The sequence below is a fragment of the Carcharodon carcharias genome, chromosome 12 (assembly GCF_017639515.1).
Source record: "Carcharodon carcharias isolate sCarCar2 chromosome 12, sCarCar2.pri, whole genome shotgun sequence".
In the NCBI taxonomy this organism is placed as follows: Eukaryota; Metazoa; Chordata; class Chondrichthyes; order Lamniformes; family Lamnidae; genus Carcharodon; species Carcharodon carcharias.
Window position 1 is genome coordinate 129,195,241 of NC_054478.1, and position 22,459 is coordinate 129,217,699.

The window sequence follows — 22,459 nt, forward strand, 5'->3', positions numbered from 1 at the left end:
ATTGAGACATTTCAAGTTAAACAGTGATATACAACTTCTATTGATGGAAAGTCCAGAACCTTCTACCCTCCCCCTGTCACCTACCAAGTTCCCCCTATCTTCCTTCACCAACACCACATTATCCTTCATCTCCCCCCATTCACCTTGCACCTCCCCCCATTACCCTTGATGTTATAATACTTCATGTCTTTATCTCTACTCTCCCCGCTGAGCCCTTACCATCCAAGTGCAGAAGCCCATTATGACCCTAACCCCTCCCATCCTTGAAGCCACCATTAACCTGACTTTTTACAATCACTCCCATGAACCCCTACAGTAATCAACCATTACCCTGCCACTGCCACCCTATTGCCTATCTCCCCTGTCACCTTCACCGTGCCCTCTGCCTTCCAGTACCCGAATCTTAACCCTCAGGACTCAAACCTCAACATGCATGGTCTCACCCTTTAGACGTTTTGCTCTGCCACCATCATTGCCCAGATAGCCCCATCCCCAACCAAAAGCATGACCAACACCCGCTTGAGTGGATCAGCCTGCCTCTCTTGGCCCCGGACATCCTGCGCTATTCCTCCCCTGACAGCCTGCACTGTCCCTCCCCAACAGCCTGCATTATCCCTCCCGAGACAGTGTGCACTATCCCTTCTACTTCTGTCTGGCCACTGCTCCACCCTTCCCTGCTAAGCCTGCCTCTCTTTCTTTGGTCATCCTCTACTGCCACCACCTGGTTTGAAGCAAAGTCTGCTAGTTACAGATGATCCCAAAGAGGACAATGCAGTGGCAACTCACCGTTAACCATGGAAGAAATCAGCCTCACCAGGTGCACACCATTTATATACAGTCATAAAAATGAATGTTCTAATTTCTTGCTGGCAGGGAACTTAATTCTGTCTAGGTGGCCTTTTAATGAGCATACATGATATGTTAATGTGTGCAAAAGGGCTTCCCAACATTGTTTGTCGAGCAGCTCGACCTGCCTTTAACCTGCCTTTAAAGTCCCAAGAACAGAATTACTACAGATCATCCCTCTGTTGGGAAACCGATTTTTGGCCTCAGGCCAATTAAGCTCCCAGCCCACCAAGCTTCCCACTGCTGGCAGGACCGGAAGATTCCACACCCCCACCCCCTGCCTCCTCACTTCCAGTGATTGGTGCAATATGGGATTGAATAGCTAAGGTGGAAAGCTGCTGAAAATCACTTTTTGGGAGATGGTTGTATTTCAAGAGTTATTGGCATTCATAGCTCATTATGCTCCATGAACCAGTCCAAAACATGTCACCTCAGTTTATCCATTGCACTTGGCTGCAGGCCTATTTAAATAAAACAATACATGACATTCCCAGTGATACATAACTTTCAAATACTTTTGAAAATCCAGGAGAAGTCTTGGGAGAATTTATGTTGCGTGGAAATCTATCAAATGAACAGTTGATTGCTGATAAGGGAGCTGGAGAGGTCTAGATTTTATGATTGGTATTACTTTAATGCCATCATTAACTCACTCAATTTCAATGGGTTTATGCAGTATTAAAATATTGCCCATGAGAAAATTTAGCCCAGGAGATTGCTGAAGGGAATTAATAAGTAACTATTTAAGTAAAACTTCTTTTGTCTTCTAAGTCCATGGAATAGCAAGCCTCTGTGTTATTGTGTTGGGATGAAAGCAGAATACAAAGAAGATAATGTGATTTTTTTTCCTGCCCTGGTGAGATTACAAAAGTAACACAGATTGGTTAAAAAGTTGTATGTAAACTACACTGAGTAATTTCCATTCATGAAAAAAGATGTCAATCACTGAACCTGAGTTCTGAAATTTTTTCTTGCAGATCTTGTGGAACTTGAAGAATCACAGTTACTTACAAGTTATTTACAATGCTTGGGGCTATGTATTAGAAATCTTAGTAGTTACTGGTTTGAAGAATTTAATATGCATGATAATGTTTTTCTAGTTGTGGAGCACAAAGTTCTTAGATTTGGGATGCTGTTTAGCTCCATCTTTCATAACAATTTATGATCCTTCCCATCTCAGGACCTTGAATAGCTCCAACAAGTTTCCCTATACAACTTTTTCAGATATTTGTCATTTTGAACAAAAAAAATGCTTCCTAAGTGCAACTTTTGCCAACATCTTCTTGTTTTACAGTTGTGGTTTAACTTAAATGAGTACTCTGAGTGTACCTATCAACCTACCGCCCTGACTTGGTGCTTTCCATTTTATTTGTCACTTTTCAAGGATGAAGAGTCTGAGTTTTAATAGCCTACCGCTAGTTTAATTATGTGATGTTAGGCATTCGCCTTATTCCTCTTCTCTGTGCTGTTTCCAGCACTTGAATATTTCCTTTGTGTTATTGTGACCAGAACTGCATATAGTACTCTGGTAAAGTCTGGCTAAAGAAAATAATAAAAAAAGTATAGAGTAGTACTGTACAAGTATAATTAGTCAAGAAACAAAGTTCCTAGCTAACATAAATAAGGCCCTGAGCTAGCGTATTTATTTTAAGGGAGTCACTAACTTAATCGAGAGGGACGTCATGGCAGGAGAACTCAGACCCAAGATATGCCCTGCAGGATGTGGGAAATGAGGGACGCTTTCAGCATCAGTGATGCTGAGCAAGTCGTGGATAGCATGTTTAGTGAGGTGGTCACACCGCAGGTGAAGATTACACAGACAGAAAGGGAATGGGTGACCATCAGGAACAGTAAAAGACTCAGGAAGATAGTGCAGGAGCCCCCTGTGGTCATCCCCCTCTCTAACAGATATACCGCTTTGGATACTGTTGGGGGGGGATGGCCTCTCAGGGGAAAGCAGCAACAGCCAAGTTCACGACACCCTGGGTGGCTCTGCTGCTCAGAGTGGCATGAGGAAAACAAGTGGCAAGGCTATAGTGATAGGGGATTCAATAGTTAGGGGCACAGACAGATGCTTCTGTGGCCGCAAACATGAATCAAGGATGGTATGTTGCCTCCCTGGTGCCAGGGTCCAGGATGTCATGGAGCGGCTGCAGGACATTCTGGGGATGGAAGGTAAACAGTGGTCGTGGTACACGTTGGTACCAACGACATAGGTAAACTAAGGGATGAAGACCTGCAAGCTCAGTACAGGAAGTTAGGAGATAAATTAAAATGCAGGATCTCAAATGTAGTAATTCAGGATTATTCCCAGTTCCACATGCTAGTGAGAGCAGGAATAAGAGAATAGACCAAATGAACATGTGGCTGGAGAGATGGTGTAGCCGGGAGGAATTCAGATTCTTGAGGCACTGGGACTGGTTTTGGGGAAGGTGGGACCTGTACAAACTGGACAGGTCGCACCAAGGCAGAGCTGGGACCAGTGTCCTTGCGGGTGCTTTTGCTAATTCTATTGGGAATATTTAACCTAGTGTGACAGGGGGATGGGATCCCAGGAGTAGGTTCAGATAGGTCAGATTCAGATCAGAAAAATGGAGGTAGAGCATTAGTTAGGGATGCTGTGATAGACATGGAGTTACAGGAGAAGCAAAGTTTAAGAAGTGTCCAGCAAGGGAAATTGATGGGGTTAAACTGTCTATACTTCATTGCAAAGAGTATTACAAACAAGGTAGATGAGTTAAGGGCACAGGTAGACACATGGCAGCAGGATGTCATTGCTATAACGGAGACGTGGCTAAAGGAGGGACAAAACTGGCAGCTTAATATCCCTGGTTATAGAGTCTTCAGACACGATAGAGTAGGAGATAAAAAAGGAGGGGGGTAGCACTAATGGTTAAAGAATCAATTCCAGTTGTGAGAAGGGATGATATACTAAATGGGTCAACAAACGAGGCTTTATGGATTGAGCTTAGAAATAAAAAAGGGGCAGTCACACTACTGGGGGTATAATACAGACCTCTAAATAGTGAAAGGGAGATAGAAGAACAAATATGTAGGCAAATTTCTGCTTGTAAGAACAAGAGGGCAATAATAGTAGGAGACTTCAACTATCCTAATATCAACTGGGATTCAAACAATATTAAGTGCACTGAGGGAGAAAAATTCATCCAGTGTTTCCAGGAAAATTTTTTCAACCAATTGGTGACAAACCCAATGAGAAGAGATGCAATTCTAGGCCTAGTCTTGGGGAACGAAGAAGGGCAATTGGGTGAAGTGACAGTTGGCGACCATATCGGGGACAGTGATCGCAATTCAGTTTGATTTAGCATTACCACGGAAAAGGACAGAGATAAGGCAGGAGTAAAGGTCTTGAACTGGGGGAAGGCACATTTTGTAGAAATGAGAAGGGGACTTGGCTGAGGTGGACTAGACAGCACTGCTGGGGGATAAAACAGTGGAAAACCAGTGAGAAGCACTAAAAAGCGAAATCCTAATTGTACAAAGTAGACATGTCCTCTCCAAAAATAAGAGTGGTACTGCCAAATCTAGACCCCCCTGGTTGTCTTGAAGAATACAGGGGAAGATCAAACAGAAAAAGAAAGCGTACTATAGACACAAAGAACTAAGCACTGCAGATAGCCTAGATGAATATAGAAAGTGCAGGGATGAAGTAAAAAAGGAAATAAGGAAATCAAAGAGAGGGCATGAAAAAAGATTAGCTAGTAAAATTAAAGATAACCCAAAGATGTTTTACCAATACATTAATGCTAAAAGGTTAGTTAAGGAAAAAGTGGGACCTATTAGAGATGGAAATGGAAACTTGTGTGTAGATGCAGAGGCTGTAGGAAGGGTTTTGAATCAATATTTTGTCTCCATGTTTACAAAGGAAATGGAGGATGTAGATTTAGTAGTCCAGGAGGAACACTGTGAGATATTGGATGGGATAGTCATAAAGAGAGAGGAAGTACTCGAAAGGTTGAAATCCTTGAAAGTTGATAAGTCACCAGGGCCAGATGGATTGTTTCCGAGGCTGCTGAAGGAAGTCAAGGAGGAGATAGCAGATGCTCTGAGGATGATTTTCCAATCTTCACTACATACAGGGGAGGTACCAGAGGACTGGAGAAATGCAAACATAATTCCATTGTTTAAAAAGGGATCAAAGGAAATGCCAAACAATTATAGGCCAGTTAGTGTTACATCGGTGGTGCACAAATTAGTAGAATCAATCCTGAGAGATAGGATTAACTGTCATGTGGAAAGGCATGGACTAATCAGGGATGGTCAGCATGGGTTCGTTAAAAGAAGGTCTTGCCTCACAAATTTGGTTGAATTCTTTGAGGAAGTGACAAGAAGGGTTGATGAAGGTAGTGTAGTGGATGTTGTGTACATGGATTTTAGCAAGGCATTTGACAAGGTCCCACGTGGAAGATTGGTCAGGAAAGTAAAAGCCCATGGGATTCAGGGTAATGTGGCAAACTGGATAAAAGGTTGGCTTTGTAACAGGAAACAAAGGGTAATGGTCGATGGATGTCCTTGCGAATGGAAAGTTGTCTCAAGTGGTGTTCCACAGGGCACGGTGTTGGGACCCTTGCTGTTTGTGTTATATATTAACGATTTGGACGTGAACGTGGGGGGCACAATTGGGAAATTTACAGATGACATAAAGATTGGCCGAGTAGTGGATAATGTAGAGGATAGCCATAATCTCCAAAACTATATATATGGGTTGGTGGAATGGGCGGTAAAGTGACAGATGGATTTTAACATAGAGAAGTGTGAGGTCATACATTTAGGGAGGTCAAACAGTTACAGGGATTACACAATAAACGGGAATATACTAAGAGTGAGAGATCTTGGCATACAAGTATACAGATCCCTGAAGGCAGCAGTTCAAGTAGACAAGGTTGTTAAGAAGTCATATGGAACGCTCTCCTTCATTGGCAGAGGTATAGAATATAAGAGTAAGGATATAATGTTGGAATTGTATAAAACACTGGTGAGGCCACAACTGGAGTATTGTGTGCAGTTCTGGTCACCACATTACAGGAAGGACATAATAGCTCTCGAGAGAGTGCAGAGGAGGTTTACGAGAATTTTGCCAGGGTTAGGAACGTGTAGCTACGAGGAGAGATTGGATAGGTTGGCGTTATTTTCCTTAGAACAAAGGAGGCTGAGAGGTGACTTGATTGAGGTATACAAAATTATCAGAGGAATAGATAGAGTGGACAGGATAAAATTATTTCCCTTGGTGGAGAATTCTAGAACCAGGGGACTTAGATTCAAGATAAGTGGCAGAAGGTGTGGGGAGGACATGAGGAAGAACTTTTTTATGCAGAGGTTAGTGGGTGTCTGGAATTCGCTGCCCAAGTTGGTGGTACAGGCAGAAACTCTAAAATCTTTTTAAAAGTACCTGGATCTGCACCTTAAGTGCTGTAAGCTGCAGGGCTATGGGCCGGGTGCAGGAAGGTGGGATTAGAAAGGGCACCTGGGTGTCCTTGGGCTGGCACGGACAAGATGGGCTGAATGGCCTCCTTCTGTGCTTTAACTTTTCTATGGTTCTAGTGCAATGGAGCTAATAAGTCACAGTATATTTTTATGAAATATATGTTATATAAATTTTAAATATAAAATTTTAAAACTGGACAATGACCATTTAAAATGACTGAAGCTATGTCTGGCTGTGACTTTCAAACAATGGGAACTAAATCTAGCAGTATTGAAGACATTTGCACCTCGTTATCTCTGAAGGGATGCGAATGACCCTGTGGACTGCAGAGACCAAATTCAAAAGGAATTATACAAAGGCCATCTACATTTCATAAGCCAAGCCCAGCTGCTGGAGTCTACTTGTCTGTTAGGACAAAAAGCCCTGCAGACTTCCTTTGTAATTTTTAATGGTTAGAACATTAACCATCTTAGGAACCCAGACAAAGGAATATACACACTTCATCAAAGCTAAAGTGGTGAGGTGGGAGTCATGTGACATGACCACCTAGCTGGAGGAACTTGTAATATTGCCTTGTGGAGCTACAAAGCTCAGTCTACCATCTTCCACCTAGCAAGCAGCAGCTCAGAACAAGGGCTCAGTCCAGGCTTGAATGCCTTCCCCCATCTGCACTTTTTCTACTGGAACTTCAGAAATTCTATATCATCACCTGTAAGACTAATTCATCTCTATGTACCTATCTCATCGTTAAAGTCATCTCTACTGGAAAAGTGAATTATCCAGCATCGGTTTTCAACCTGCTGACTCTTATGAAGGAATACACAATTGGACTTTGATTCTGGACTCTTGACTCACATGAAACCATATTCTTTGCTCTATGGCCTTTGCCCTATAAATCTTTCTTTCTCTATCCCTCTTTTATTGTATGAATGCACTGGGGCTATGTAACGACACTCCCCTCCCACATTTTGAGTGTGTGCAAATAAACTAACCCTCTAAGTTTACCCTATCTCAAATTTGTTGTGAGGTTATTAATAAAAATTGGATCATATGCAAACTAAAGGGTTGGGAAATTCACCACTGCTTATAAAGGGGAAATCAAACTCAAAACACCTTTCTATTTATGGATGGGTGGTGAGAGGAGAAATCAAGGCTAATTAAATTAAACTCACTCCTGTCCGTAATACTAGCGCATTGTGTAGTTAGAGCATGGTGATAGTAGACTTGTAAGTGCAAATTTTCTTCCTGGTTGCACCTGGAAAACGTTCCATTCGAAGCTGCAACAAAAAAAAGGACGCAGAACTGTTATATTATGGGCCAGATTTTCACCTCCCAATGGAGACATGAATGGGGTCAGGAAACATGAAATTTTAAAGTTTTTATCTGCAAAAATGAATTTCCCTTCCCGACCGTGCACCATTTTCATGCTGCATTTTGTGCAAGTCAGGAAGGCTTTGGGTCGCGACCCTGCACACAGGTCCACCGACATGGGAGCCACCATTTAAAAGGTGCAGCAAATTTGTTTTTCCTAACACGCTATCTTTGCCTGCTGCTGTGCATTTTGCATAAAATGAAAAGTCTCCTGAATCGAGCTGTGACCACTTCTGCAAGATTGGGAAGAGTGCAGGATAGGTGTGGAGCAAATTTATTGTAATGTTTTCTTCAACATTTAAAATTCTAATACTTGCCTACCACAGAGGGGGAGTGCATAGAGGTGCCTCTACAGGCCACACCCAGCACAGCTGAAAACTTGCCAGCATTAGATACCTATTGCAGGTTCAGAGCCTTAAACAGTCAAGTATCTCCCTTAGAATTCTTCCTTTGGCTATGGGTGCAACACCAGGCCACCTCCAATACATAGAGGCACAGGTGCAGCAATATTATCCTGAAGTGTTTTGTGTGCCACATGCATGGGTCCAAGGGTGGGAAGAACCAAGACGCTGAGTGCTCACAAGGAGGTGTTGTAGAGTGAGGCAGTACCCACAGAAAGGATCTACAGAAACAGGTCACTTACTTGAACATGACTAAGAGGCAATGCCGGGGGCAGCTGCATCTATCCAGAGTGGTGGTGGTTGAGCTTTGCATCCTTCTGTAATAAGATCTGCAACCAAGGTATGCCAAAGTGGCATACATTCCCAGTGTCATTGGAGGTGACCATGGGCCTGAACTTTTTTGCTATTTCCAGGACTTGCATCTTGTTTCAAGACTCTTCAGCCGATCTGTGTGGCATATCGCAAACAGCGGCACACTGGTGCATACACCATGTCACTGACACCATTTTCACCAGAGGTGGCCAGTTTATCTCATTTGAGACAGGCACTGTATCTCAGACACATAGGGTGACAGGTTTTGCCTTTGTTGCTGGCTTTCTCCAGGCGCAATGCATGGTTGCATGTGGAGATAAGGGCTGCCACCCAGGGCCAGTGAGAGAAATCATGGGCATAATTTTCTGCCCACCAGGCGGGCGGGCCCGACCCAATCTCCAGCGGGCGGGGAGCCGATCCCCGCTGGAGAAGCAGGCCCTCCGCCATTTTAAGTGGGTGGGTCAATTAAGGATCACCCAGCATGACACCTGGCGGGAAGCGCTATGTGCTTCCTGTGTGGATGGGGGGATTCCCCAAAAGCAAGAATGCGCTCTTTCACGCACGCACACGAAAGAGCGTACATCTCCCTGAGGCTAAGTGCTGCCTCAAGGAGATTGTTTACACTTATGCAAACATTAAAAATAGTAAAATAAAAAAATCCTTAACGTGTCCCCCTCATGTGACAATCTCACACGAGATGGGACATGTTAATAAATTTCACTCAAACTTTATTAAGTTTTTTAAACCCTACATGAAACCTCATCCCGCCGGTGGATGACGTTTCTTGTTTTTTCAGAAGCCTGCCGGGGCTCCTGGCCTGCCCACCAACCTTACGTTTGGACGGGCAGGTCCTTTAATTGTTCTAATTATCCTGTCAATGGCCTCAATTGGCCATTGACAGGTCAGCGGGCGCACAGCTGATTTGGCTGTGCCCCCGCCTTCCTGAAAATTTAAATGGGGCAGGATGATGTTGGTGGTTTCTCCCGACATCATCCTGCGTCGTTTTGCGTGTCGGCGAGCAGGCCCCGCCCCCTGCTCGCCAATGGCAAAATTCAGCCCCATGGGTTTTGGTGCATCTCCTCTTTCAGGGTCCCTTATTCTTCCCCCTAACCATCCCCACTTTAACCCTCCCCCTCAATCGTGTATGATATTTTTCCCTTTTCAAGATTCACCAGTCAATTCACCAAGCAATCACAGAAAGGTCCTAGTAAAATTATAACAGCCATTGTTGGCACCTGGTTACAAATATCATCCAATATATATGCAGTATGGGTCATAAACATTAAGAGTAGCAATGATATAATGCAGTGTTAGTTTACTTGTGCCCTATAGGTGATCCCACCATCACTATTAAACAAACCAGAAAGTACAGATTTTACTTTAACAGCATTGTGTAATATTGTTAATTTGACAGGAAAATATCCCATCAGTTATTTATAAAACTGTGCAGACGATAACAGTGATCTCAGAGACTGCCTCAGCTCTCATTAACATGTTCTGCACATTGCACCACGTGGACATGGCGAAAGGAATTCTTATTTGAAGGAAAGATTCAATACTTGCAACTCAGATAAAGTGCACAAAATCTTTTTCATTCTGCATAAGTAGAATAAGACTTTCTTCTGCCTGGGCGCATGAAATTCAATATAATTATTTCATACAAGGGGTGTAATGGATTCTATTTTACCAGCAATCTCCTGAGCAAGATTGAATGATTGAACATAGGTCTTTTTTGTCAGTGAGAAGTGTTGGAGGCCTCAGGTGTCTCTGTGCAACACAACTTTTAAGAGGCCAGAGGACAAAGACTGAATGCTTCACAGTTGTATTTGTGTCTTCTCGTTCAGCAAGTCTGAAAACCCTGCTGCTCGCTGCTTCTCACTATAGCATATTTTCAATATCTACTATGTAACTCAACTTTATCATGATATTTTAATAGCTCATAAAACTCATAAAAAGCACCAAGATACTGTGGGATAATAGGTAAGTAGACAAAAGGACAAGATTGAAGTCAATGAAAAAGACTCTTGAGAATCATGTGCAGTGTAAAACAGGTTTCTGATTCACTATGAGCCCATCACATACTTCTGTCCTGGCAATCTCACCCCACAAAGCTTGCTCGAGTAAACTTTGATTAGCAACAAAATAAACAGAACTTCAGCCATGATGCCACCCTTTATTCGTAAGTTGATTATGGGTGACAAAGGCCATCTAGCTCAGTTCATCTCATCCATCCCAGAATGGCAAATGAAATACACATATTATGAACTGGAGTAGGCCACTTGGTCCTTTGAGCCTGTTCCACCATTTGATAACATTGCCTACATTATACTAATGACTATATTTCAAAAGTACTTAATTGGCTGTAAAATGATTTGGGACATCATGAAAGGTGCTGTATAAATGTATGTTTTGTTTTTCTTTCATTACACATGCAAGCAGTAGGCAGAACAACTGTAACAGTGATGAAATTGAAGGCCCAATGCTGATTCTCTAAGGATAATTAATCACAAAGCAATCAAGTGATGTTAGGAAAGTGGATACAAACAAGTCACTACATTTACGAAACAAATCAACTCTGTAGCTAACTTACACTGCAACGCCACCGCCGACCTCCAACGCACACTCCAACCTCCCTAATCTTCCCTCCAACCTCCCCCAGCCCTCCTGTAACCCTCCCAACCTCCCATCCAACCTCCCCCAACTCCCCCTCAAACCCCTCCTCTAACCTTCCCCCCAACCTCCCCCCAATTTCCTCACCAACTTCCCCTCTAAACCTCCCCCAACCCCCAGCCCCCACTCCCCCAATCTCTACCTCTACCCCAACTCCCACCTCCCCCCAACACACACATACACACACACACACACACACACAGCATCAAATTTGTCCTAAAATTGCAGGGATTTCACTTACCATTTTTCAGGCAAGAGCTGTCTCCTGACAGTTGCTGTGTTGCTGTTGACCTTCAGGCAGCTTTGATTTTCTAGCTGGCTTTTCAAATAAAAATACGACCCACGCAACGACCCACGCAGCTGCCCAAAGGTCAGAAGCTGGCCCGTCCAGGCATCTGAAACGCATCTTCAATATGCCAATGGTCTGCGGGATCAATGAGCGTGCTACAGAATGAGCATCATTGTAATTCTCTTCTGAAGGGCTTTGTGGCTGCTGAACAGGTGTCATCAATCATGTCTTTTGCGGGTAGCCTTTGTCAACGAAGAACCAATCCTGGATGCATTGAGGGCCCTCGAAGATTTATGGCACCTGTGAGTAACTCAGGGTGTGGGAGTCGTGGGAGCTTCCAGGGTATCTCACACATACCCGCATAATCTGTGACTGCAGGTTGCAGACAAGCTGTATGTTGAGAGAGTGAAAGCCTTTTCTGTTAATGAATCTTAGTGGCTGCTGCCAGAGAAATCTTAAAAGCCACACGTGTGCCGTTGATGGCTGTGGGACTGTGGAGATTGCTGCAAAGCCCACTGCTCTAGCAGCCTGGCTTCATCCAGGGAGAACTGGTTGTAATTATGTGCCTTCCTAAATATGAGGTCGGCAACTTCTCGGTTACACTTATGCGCAATTGAGATATTCCACAGAGGTGAGAATGACTGTCCTTGACATCAAGGCCACATTTGACCGAGTGTGGCATCAAGGAGCCCTAACAAAATTGGAGTCAATGGGAAAACTCTCTGCTGGTTGGAGTCACACTAGCAGAAAGGAAGATGGTTGCGGTTGTTGGAGGTCAGTCATCTCAGCTCCAAGACATCACTACAGGAGTTCCGCAGGGTAGTGTTCTAGGCCCAAACATCTTCAGCTGCTTCATCAATGACCTTCCTTTCATCATAAGGTCAGAAGTGGGGATGTTCAGCACCATTGACGACCCCTCAGATACTGGAACAGTCCATGTCCAAATGCAGCAAGACCTGGACAATATTCAGGCTTGGGCTGCCAAATGGCAAGTAACGTTCACACCACTCAAGAGTCAGGCAATGACCATCTCCAAAAAGAGAGAATCCAACCATTGCCCCTTGATGTTCAATGGCATTACCACCATTGAAACCCCCACCATCAACATCCTGGGGCTTACCATTAACCAGAAACTGAACTGGACCAGCCATATAAATACTGTGGCCACAAAAGCAGATCAGAGGCTAGGAATCGTGCGATGAGTAATTCACCTCCTAACTGCTCAAAGCCTGTCCACCATCTACAAGGCACAAGTCAGGAGTGTGATGGAATACTCTCCACTTGCCTGAATGAGTGCAGCTGTCACAACACTCGAGAAACTTGACACCTTCCAGGACAAAGCATGATTGGCACCACATCCACGAACATTTGCTCCCTCCACCACCAATGCACAGTAGCAGTATGTATCATCTACAAGATGCAGTGCAGGAATTCACCAAGGCTCCTTCGACAGCACCTTCCAAAACCACAATCCCTACCATCTAGAAGGACAAGGGCAGCAGATAGATGGTAACACCACCACCTGGAAGTCCCCCTCCAAGTCACTCACCATTCTGACTTGGAAATAATATCGCTGTTCCTTCACTGTCACTGGGTCAAACGCCTGGAACTCCCTTCTTAACAGCACTGTGGGTGTACCCACACCACATGGACTGCAGTGGTTCAAGAAGGCAGCTCACCACCATTTTCTGAAGGGCACCTAGCGATGGGCAATAAATGCTGGCCCTGTCAGTGAAGCTCATACCGTGAATGAATTTTAAAAAAAAGTCCCCAGTGGAGCCCTTGAACAAACTACTTGCAAAAAAGTTCAGAGCATGGCCATTTTGAGAGCCATTGGCAATGGATGCCTCCCAGTCCCTGCGGCATCCACTCCTACCGGAGAACTTTGCAAATGTGATCCACCACATCCCTTGACAAGCGAGGGCAGTTACGGCACTATTTCTTGCTCATCTGTAGGTATGTGAAGCATCTTTGGTACACCCTTGGTCATGTCAAATGCTTCCATTGAATGGGTCTGTCAGCCTCAGCTTCAGGGTCGCGAGGGTGCCCTGCTGGTGCTTGTTCATCAGGGCAAGATACATGAATGCTCATTCGCATTCCACACGCAAGCTAGGGAGTTATTGTGAAGTCCATGTGTTGCATTCACCCTAGCTATTCCATGCCCACATCATCCCTTGCGGTGGTATCACTGCCTTAAGCAATACTATAGCCCTCAACAAATGCCACAGGCATGTCAGGGCTTTCACACAGGGGCTTGGATCCGACTAAGTGCTGCCAGCTGGTAGCAGCCTCAGTCAGGGCACTTTGGATTACACAGCAGCCCCAACTTGCTCTTATATTATATTCGGGTGGGAGGGGATGGGTGGGGTGGGTTGGTGGGTGGGGGAGGGGGATGCATGCAAAGGCTGAACCTGGCAGCTATGAGGTTTTTGGGCCATAAGGCATATGCATTTTGGCCATTGCCCCTTTAAAGTTGGTTTCTTCTGACCCTTGCCATTTCCTAACAGAAGGACAAAGGAAGCCAACCCAAAAATTGCCCCAATCGGGAATACACTCTTGCAAGAATGCCAAAGTCCCTAACATTTCTCAGCTGTGCTTTCCTCACCATTTGGTAAATCAGAAAATAGTGTGGAACCCCTTCAATCGGCCCAAAAATGCAATAGCTGACTCCTCCTACAAGCCCTGAGTGCCCTCCTCTGGCGATTGTTTTCATTCCTTGTTTTTTAACTGCATCAATGGATCAGCTTGATAAATGGTGGTGCTGAGCGTTTTTATATGAGACCAGCTTCCAGCTCCCCACTGTGTCATTCAAAATCTCTCTCACCATGCTGGGAGAGCATCTAGTACAGGTTTCCCTCCCTCCAATCACTCTCCCTCCTCCACCTATAATCTTTGATCCCATTGTCGTTGTCGATGATATCCCCGTCTACCCCCCTGAACCATATGATGTTGATGTCCTGATGCCCCATGTAGACCTGGCCCCTCCCCAATCTGAGGCCCATTGCACAGTGACTTATCGAGCATGCCCCCCATGAGACCATCGAGTGCCCCCCACCCATCTACAGGCCGCAGATGCCCCCTGACTGCAACTGTGCCATCTGCAGCCCAGTATCAAGCCACCAGTCCCCAGAACTGATGTGTGAGGGAATGACCATGCCCTGCACACCATTCTGGGCATGACTGACACAGGACTGACAGGCCCAAAAACCCTCCCTGACTGGAACCAGGACAGGCATGCCAAGCACAGCCCTCAAAATTGTGGCACAAATCTTCAGGATTGACCATGCTTTCTGGCTCTGACTACCTCTTGCACTATTGCCCAGGACTGTCTGTACCTTCTGGCCCCGACTACCTTGTGCGCTATTACCTGGGACTGTCTGTGCTTTCAGGCCCTGACTACCTTGTGTGTTATTGCCCAGGACTTCCAAGCTTTCTGGCCCTGATTAACTCCCATCCCCCCCAACTCATGTGTCTCTGTGCTCTGTTCCCCAGTTCCCCCCAAGTGTCACCCCACACCCCCCAAGTCATGTGTGTCTCTGCACACTTTCTCCTGGGCTCCATTGCCACACTCCTCCACATTGCTTCCCACCCACCCCGGTCAAGCCTTTGTCTTCCAACACCTGGCACCCCCTCCCCCTTTCTGCTGATCTCACATGAGAAGCCTTGGCTCTGATCCGCGCCCCCCACTTTCCTGCTGGTCTTGCTTAAGTGGCCTTGGCACGGAGTCTGAGCAATGAAAGGTGGATGAATGCTGCGCTCACACACCCCGAGGTCATGAGTGAAATGCAGTTCACCAGGTGGACGTAACCTATATGTGGTCGTGAATCATGTTGGCCTAATTAGCTGCTGCATGGCCTTTTGATCTGGAGTGGGTGATTCTAGCGAGCTGGATTTTTCATGAGTGTTCATGATATTCAAATGTATGCAAATGTGGTTCCCAACATGGTGCAGTGGGCAACCTGACCCACCACGAAAGTTGCGAGCGGAAAATTTCAAGTGATTTGTATGCCAGCGGGAAACAGACTTTAGGCTGCATTCCGAAATTTCTGGCCCCGCCACCATGATGGACTGAAAAATCCTGCCCAAGGTTTCTGTTTCACTATATACATGTTTCATATCTTACACTACACAATTACAATTATCTAAACATCACAGTGATCCAATTAGTGCTCAAACCATCATGGTTTCCCTCCTCTCCGACCATCCTACTTGGTGCTCCCCATGTTGCCTCACAGAAGGTAAAGACAGGCTGTTCACATCTCTGGCTAAATGTTGAGGATCATAGAGGTTGGCCTCTTCATGCAGGGACCTGTTGGGGACCTCTCTGTGGCTGCACTACCTGAAAATCTGCAGGGACAGCTGCCCTCACTTGGACCTTCCTAGAAGATGGTGCATCTGGCTGAGGGGCCAAGGGATCAGAGGACAATGAGATGCCTTCAAAATTCATTGATCCCTCACTGACCCTTGTTCTGTTTTCTCAGCCCTTGGGCTGGTGTCATGATAGCTGGATGGGATGTGGTGCTGGGTCACAGCTGCCATTCCCTCCAGCCACCGATATCCTGTTCAGGGGCCTTAGCTCTTCTCTTAATACTGTTATGGAGCTAGGCCATTGTGCAGGAGATCTCCCACCTTTTGCATGCACACCACATGCTGCTGTATGGAGCACAACAAGAGGTTGGCCATTCCCTTGTGGCTGCTCATCATGTCCTTCCTAACCCAAGACATAGTTGAAGTCATGACCACCACAGACTCCTCGGAATGCCTCAGGGAACTCAGCCAGATGGCCACTTATCTGCTGCTTCAGTCCCAAAAGGCTCTACCTCTTCCCTGCAGCACATAAGTCACATGTATGATTGTCATGGCTTTTCTTGTCATGAACTTCATGGGATGTAATGCTGGTAAGAAGAATGTGTTGCTGTGTGTGTGGGTGTGTGGCATGGAAGAAAAGCATTTGCCTAGCATAGGCTTGGTGGCCTAAGTATTGCGTTACAAGTAACATGATAGCAAGCCATCTCCCAGGTTGTAATTGCAATATGAGTCTGAGCGTTTCCAAGAGCATTCATGGCCTGCTTCGCGGTGCTTCTGGGGATAAGCTTGTGTTGCGTCATCTGAAGGGGATAAGATGGATTTTATTTATGTGAAAGGGTCTGAGTTGGTTTGAGGGATTCGGCAAGTGAACTGTGCTTCTGTGGTGAATTGCAGAGCTGTGTGAGCTGCTGCGTGATGATTCTTTAAAAGTCAGTGGCTTTCACGGGTGAGCAGCAAAAGACTGGTGCAGCTGAATATTCAAAGGATAGGCTAGGGTGGCAACATTGGCTTAGAATAATGTTCACATCAATATCTATTAGTTCAGTAAGGGTATACAGTCAATGGGCCAGCTCACACAGGGCAACAATGTTTCAACCAACACCTAACTCAACAGTATTTACAGTGCAAGTGTCACAGTTCACCTCCACTGGCCTCTCATGTATTCTCCAGGCAGACCTTTGACATTGGGGTCTTTAACTACCCTTTCTTTGGGCAGAGAATAGGAAGAACCCACCTCTGCCACTGACCTATTCCTGGTCCAAACCTGAGCCCACATCTAATCAGGACTCGCAAACTTCACCTGGAATCGGCCCTGACCTCCAAGGTACAAAAATACAGCACAAAGTGAGTTCGGAGGAGGGCTTGTTTTTTGGAAGCGCAAAAGGGGCCGACTCACATTTTACCATCCCTGCACAAAAATCCGGCCCCAGGTCTCCACCCTCGCTGCATTGCCTTTCATGGAGACAATTTCAATAGTTTCCAGGACATCCTCCATGTAGGTAACTTACCACAATAATGAAGAAACAAATGCCATCTAGTATGCAATTCCATATGGTCATCAATCTTTTCAGGCCTATTCGATGCTGGAGTATTTACAATTTTTAAAATCATTTTTGGACATAATTCAGTTTGTAGGGTACATGCTGTAACTATTACCTCTGAACTTTTATGTTTGAAGGTGGTGCCCATTATTTCATGTAAGGAATTTGGAAATTGAGGCTTGCTCACTTTCCTCATACTCCTCTCTGGATTTCAATTTAGTAATACATAAACTTCCGATACCCTCCTCTTTGAATCATTACACACTTGTGAGCTGAAATTACTTGAGCACAGGACTACATCCTTGACCTAAGAAAGTTAATGATCCCTCTGCACTGGTGTTTAAGTGAATACACTTTATTTGGCATGAGTACCAGATTGTCCTTTGATCTTGCCTTCAATTGCTTTGTGAAAAGGTTTAGGAGTTTTATCTGCAGTCGGAAATTATTTCAGTATTTTTTTGTTCTTCATCTAATGTATCAACAATAGAGCACAGATTAAATTTTGTGGTAACAAAGGAGTCTCTTCTTGCACTGACAAAATTAGGCCAGTTTGAGAAGTTAGACGGCTGTTTAGTTCACTTGAGGCATGTTACACTTAGGCCTGGTATTCTTATACAGAAATAATTTATGGAATGAATTTCGCACTGTTGCCACCTTGAGTGAGAAATCTTTTGTTAACATCAAAGGTCATTTCAGTAGTCCGTTGCTATATCTTTGGCTAGTATTTAGAAAGGCCCTATAATCAACATCTGCACGGCTCCTATTATGAGCTGTCCTTTTAGTTTCACACTGACATTTTGGGTTGATCTCAAAAGTAAGTTCCTTCTTTCTTCCTAAAAAATTAATCGTTTTAAACCGTGTTTGGTTGGTAAAATAATAAAGGGACTTATTTGACAGAATTGAATTGACATGGTCAAGAACAATTTGCATTTACTTAGTACATTACACATCCTCAGATCATCCAAAAAGATTCACTTTGATATTGAGATTATGCAAGCCAATGTGGCAACTAATCATCCTACAAAAGACAATGAGATAAATGATCAATTAACTTAAATGGCACAATTTTAAAGAGGCAGAAGTTCACATCCCAGGTGAAGGGGGCTTGTTAGAGCATTAAATGGCTGCAGGCCAGGCAGTATTGGTGGGGTTGTGTTCTCCACTGACTCTTCAGATGCTGGGAAGGGAAATCCCACCATGTGAAAGATCCTTGCCTCTGTTTCAGCAAATCCACATGGTTAACTTTTAGACTGTATTTAAGTATGATTGATGTATTGTCACGACTCACTGGGGATATTGCGCTGTAATATCAAGCCCCACTGCTCCCTGAGCCCCAACAAATGTGAAAAAGTTTGATCAACCCACCTAATTGTTTAATTTAGGTTGACAGAATACGAGCACCAGGATTGTAAACTTAATAAGTAAATAATTGTTTATTGAACAAACTGTCGTTAACCAGTGGCAAAAGAAAGAAATATGAATTGCTAATTTCTAACATTATAACTTAAACTCTACCCCTTTCTTAAATCCCTATACACACACATACAAGACACATAAGGTATACAAAAACATGGATTTTAAGGGTGGGATAAAACAGTTCAATAGCACCAATTCTGGAGTACAGGATTCAATGGGTTGATTTTGATTGATGTCTTCCAAATACCTTTCAGTTCTTGCCGATGACACGAGGTGGTCCTCCACCACTTTCAGTATTTAGTTCACTGGTTGAGCACTTACCTTTCAATGTCTCTAACAGTGATTTTTTTCTTTGCCTCTTGAAAGTGGTTTTCAGAGAGCGAGAGAAAGAGACAGAGAGCAGGATATAGAGATATGAGGTTAAAAAAAAAGCTAGCTATTATTGTGGAATTATTGGAATCTTCCACACACAGGAGAAAGAGGTTTTAGGTCTTGTCCCGTCAGGCTAGGAACTATTCTGCACTCACACAAAACCTGGTCACCCTGTCTGGAGCCAATTAAAATGCTGTTGGCAGACAGCTGCCTTTGTTCAGGACTCCTTTCAGGCACCATCCTGTCTTTAATGGCGCACTCTGTACCAGAACTACAACGTTGTCTATATCTTTCATCCTGTTCCAGTGGACATGTCTTTCAACCTGCAGCCATTGTAATTATAATCCACAGTCCAATAGAAATAAAAAGATATATTGCTTACAGTATGCTTTGCATTTGTAGCACTGTAAAGTGTTTCCAAAGTACAAAATGCCAATTCAAGATTTATAATTATATAGGCAGATTAAATTAGTCAATTGAGCATGAACAAAGCAATGGAATTAGAAAAGGGGAGCAGAGTACATAGTGAGTGCATGATTTGCACATTTTATGCTTCTGCTGAAGTTGAAATTTTCACCAAGTTTTTATTAAAGTTGCAGCTTGACATAAAAGTCTTATTATTGTGTGAAGTTGTTCAGTTGGATCAGTGTTTTACTTAGTGCTTAGCCAAAGTTTTTGGTTTATTTTCCCTTTATAATTGTATGCATACAAGTAGTTTCATAACACAGCTCATGATATCGTATAGCAGCACCCAGGAACTGTTGCTATTTCTTGCTTGTAATTAAATCACTAGTGTGAAATGCAGGATTGTTTTCATTTTCATAATGACAGAGTTGGTTGCACATTTGGAGATTTCAAATTTGATTGGAATGTTTGAAAAATAAGATAGAATAATAAAATTACTTTCATTTCAGCAGGCCAAATTGTGCTGGACAGCTTTGAAATGCAGTTTTCTTTTGCTGCCCGAACTATTAATATTCTAATATGCTTGAATAGACTTTGCTGTGATGGAGCTGTTACTCTGATCAGGGCTGAACTTGACATGGTGCTTGCCTTTGAATACACCAGAGTTCCTCAGTTTTTAAACATCTTCAAACACTTAATCAGGGAAAAATACAATTTTTATGGCAGTTCCATCTATCCTAATCCATTACCATTGTCAATAGCTAATTGAGTAAGCTGGCAATATCTGTTGACAGCCCTGTCTTCAATTAAAGTTGCAGGATAATTTTACTTAAATTCATGACATTATTAGGAATTCTTTCTCAGGTGCCATTTTTATTGTAGTTCAGCATATTTAACCCATTACAGATTTCAATATTCCTCTCCTAACATCAATTAACATTGTCATGCCAAATTTATTATATTATCAGTGCTCCTTTTCCAGAAAATAGTATTAAACTTGTATTCAATGCATCATATTTTTAGTTTTAGGGATTTCTCATCTACTAACATGTGGGGTTGCACAAGCTTCCACTTTAATAGAGTTGTATCTTTGCTGCATGGGCAGTAATTTGACAGGATGGATGTCAAGCCTTTCTGTAACAGGCCAGATTTTCACTTAATTGAATTTGGCACAGGTGGATTATTCTCCGGGAGTCGAGACAAAGATTCCCCCCACCGAACATAAGAAATAAGAAATTGGAGCAGGATTAGACCATTTGGCCCTTTGAGCCTGCTCCACCATTCAATGATTATGACTGATCTTTGACCATAACTCCACCTTCCTACACTACTCCCAAACCCCTTGGGCAAGATTTTGCCTTTGGTGGGGATGCTCGGTGGGGGTGGATGGGGGCAGTTGGGAAGCCGACCGCCACCCATGATCGGTTCCGTGTCGCGATTTCGCGCTGGCAGGCTAATTAAGGCCCACCCTGCATGGATCGCGAGCGGCAGCGCTGAGCGCTGCCTATGCGGGCGGGGGGAGGAGAAGGAGCGTTTAAATCTTCCTGAGGCATGCAGCTGAGGCATGCAGATGCCTCAGGGAGGTTGAAGCACTGTATAAAAAAATAATGAAGAGAATAAAAAGTTACTAAAACATATGCCATCATGTGACTCTGTCATATGAGCTGGGAATTGTTTTTAATTTAAAAGCAAAGTTTTTATTTAATGTTTATTTGCTTTAGGAAACCTCATCCCACTCGTGGATGATGTTTCCTAAAAATGTAAAGGCCGCTTGGCCTTTTCACTTGCCTGCCAACCATTAGGTTGGACAGGCAGCGTAAATTTGAATTTAATTAGATTGTTAATGGCCTTAATAGGCCTTTTGATTATCGGTGGGCATACAGCCAACTCCGCGTGTGCTCACTGAACAAAATGTCACGAGACTGCGCGATGATGTCGGGAGGCAAGCCCTTCGTCATTGCGCGTCATTTTATGCTCGGGCATGTCAGCCGCGTGCCCGCTGCCGAGCATAATATTCTGCCCCTTAATTCCTCTTGTGCCCAAAAATCTATTAATCTTTATCTTGAATGTATTCAATGACTGAGTATCCACAGCTGTCTGCGGCAGAGAATTCTGACTATTTACAACTCCTTGAGTGAAGAAGTTTCTCTTCAGCTTAGTCCTAAATGGCTGGCACCTTTGTGTGTGACCCTTAGATCTAGATTTCTCAGCCAGGCAAAACATCCCCCCAGCATGCCCCATAAGAATGTTCTATGTTTCTTGAATACTGTTGAAAAGAGAGACAAGCTGCTGAAGTTTTTTGTCTTTGATTCATCAAGGCAAATGTCAAAATACAATCACAACAATTTGTACTACAGGAAGAAAGGGTGCTGATCAGGTGACAAGTTGACTCTGATTGGATAAGATGTTACCATTGCCACAAAGATGTTTTATATGGAATACTAATTTGGTATCTCATCGGTTGGTTTCATATATTTAAAAAGAGGACATTTCACTGAAACACAAAGACATATACTTAAAATGGCTGTAATTTGCACCTGTGTAGCCACATTCTATTTCGTTGGAGACATTAACGGAACAATTGTCTCCAATTTTACATGGTCCATCCAACCTTACAGTTGGCGGATGGGCAAGTCGGCTAGGCAGACTTTGCATTTTTCATCAAGCCTTATCCAAGAGTAGGATGAGGTTTCTGTTATTAAATAAAAGAAAAAATAAAAATAAAAATCTGTGGACAGCATTATCATCATATATGCCCGATTGTGATGCTTGGGCATTTTCCCCCCGATTTTCAAACCTTTATTTCATGGTTTTACACGTCTGCAGCTCCCTGAGGCAGCTCTCTGCCTTCAGGGAGCTTTCTCTCAGTGCTTGCCTGCACCCGCAGAAACGTCATCGCTTGCCCTCCTCTTGCCCCCACCCCGGCAGCACTGAGCTATTCAGCACGCTTTTTATGCTGGCTGGCTGTTAATTGGCCAGCCAGCGTGGAATCACGATGGGGGAAGATTGGCTGGCGCTCCGTTTCCCAACCACTCCCAGGCCCGCTGATCGCGCCCGCCTGCTGAGCTGAAAATCAGGCTAT

General features: G+C 44.0%; 1 protein-coding gene across 1 annotated transcript in view; it reads left to right on the plus strand.

Moving 5' to 3' along the window:
* Positions 1 to 22,459, plus strand: part of LOC121284978 (sperm-associated antigen 16 protein) — a 1,312,939-nt gene that overhangs the window by 168,041 nt on the left and 1,122,439 nt on the right. The window lies entirely within an intron of this gene.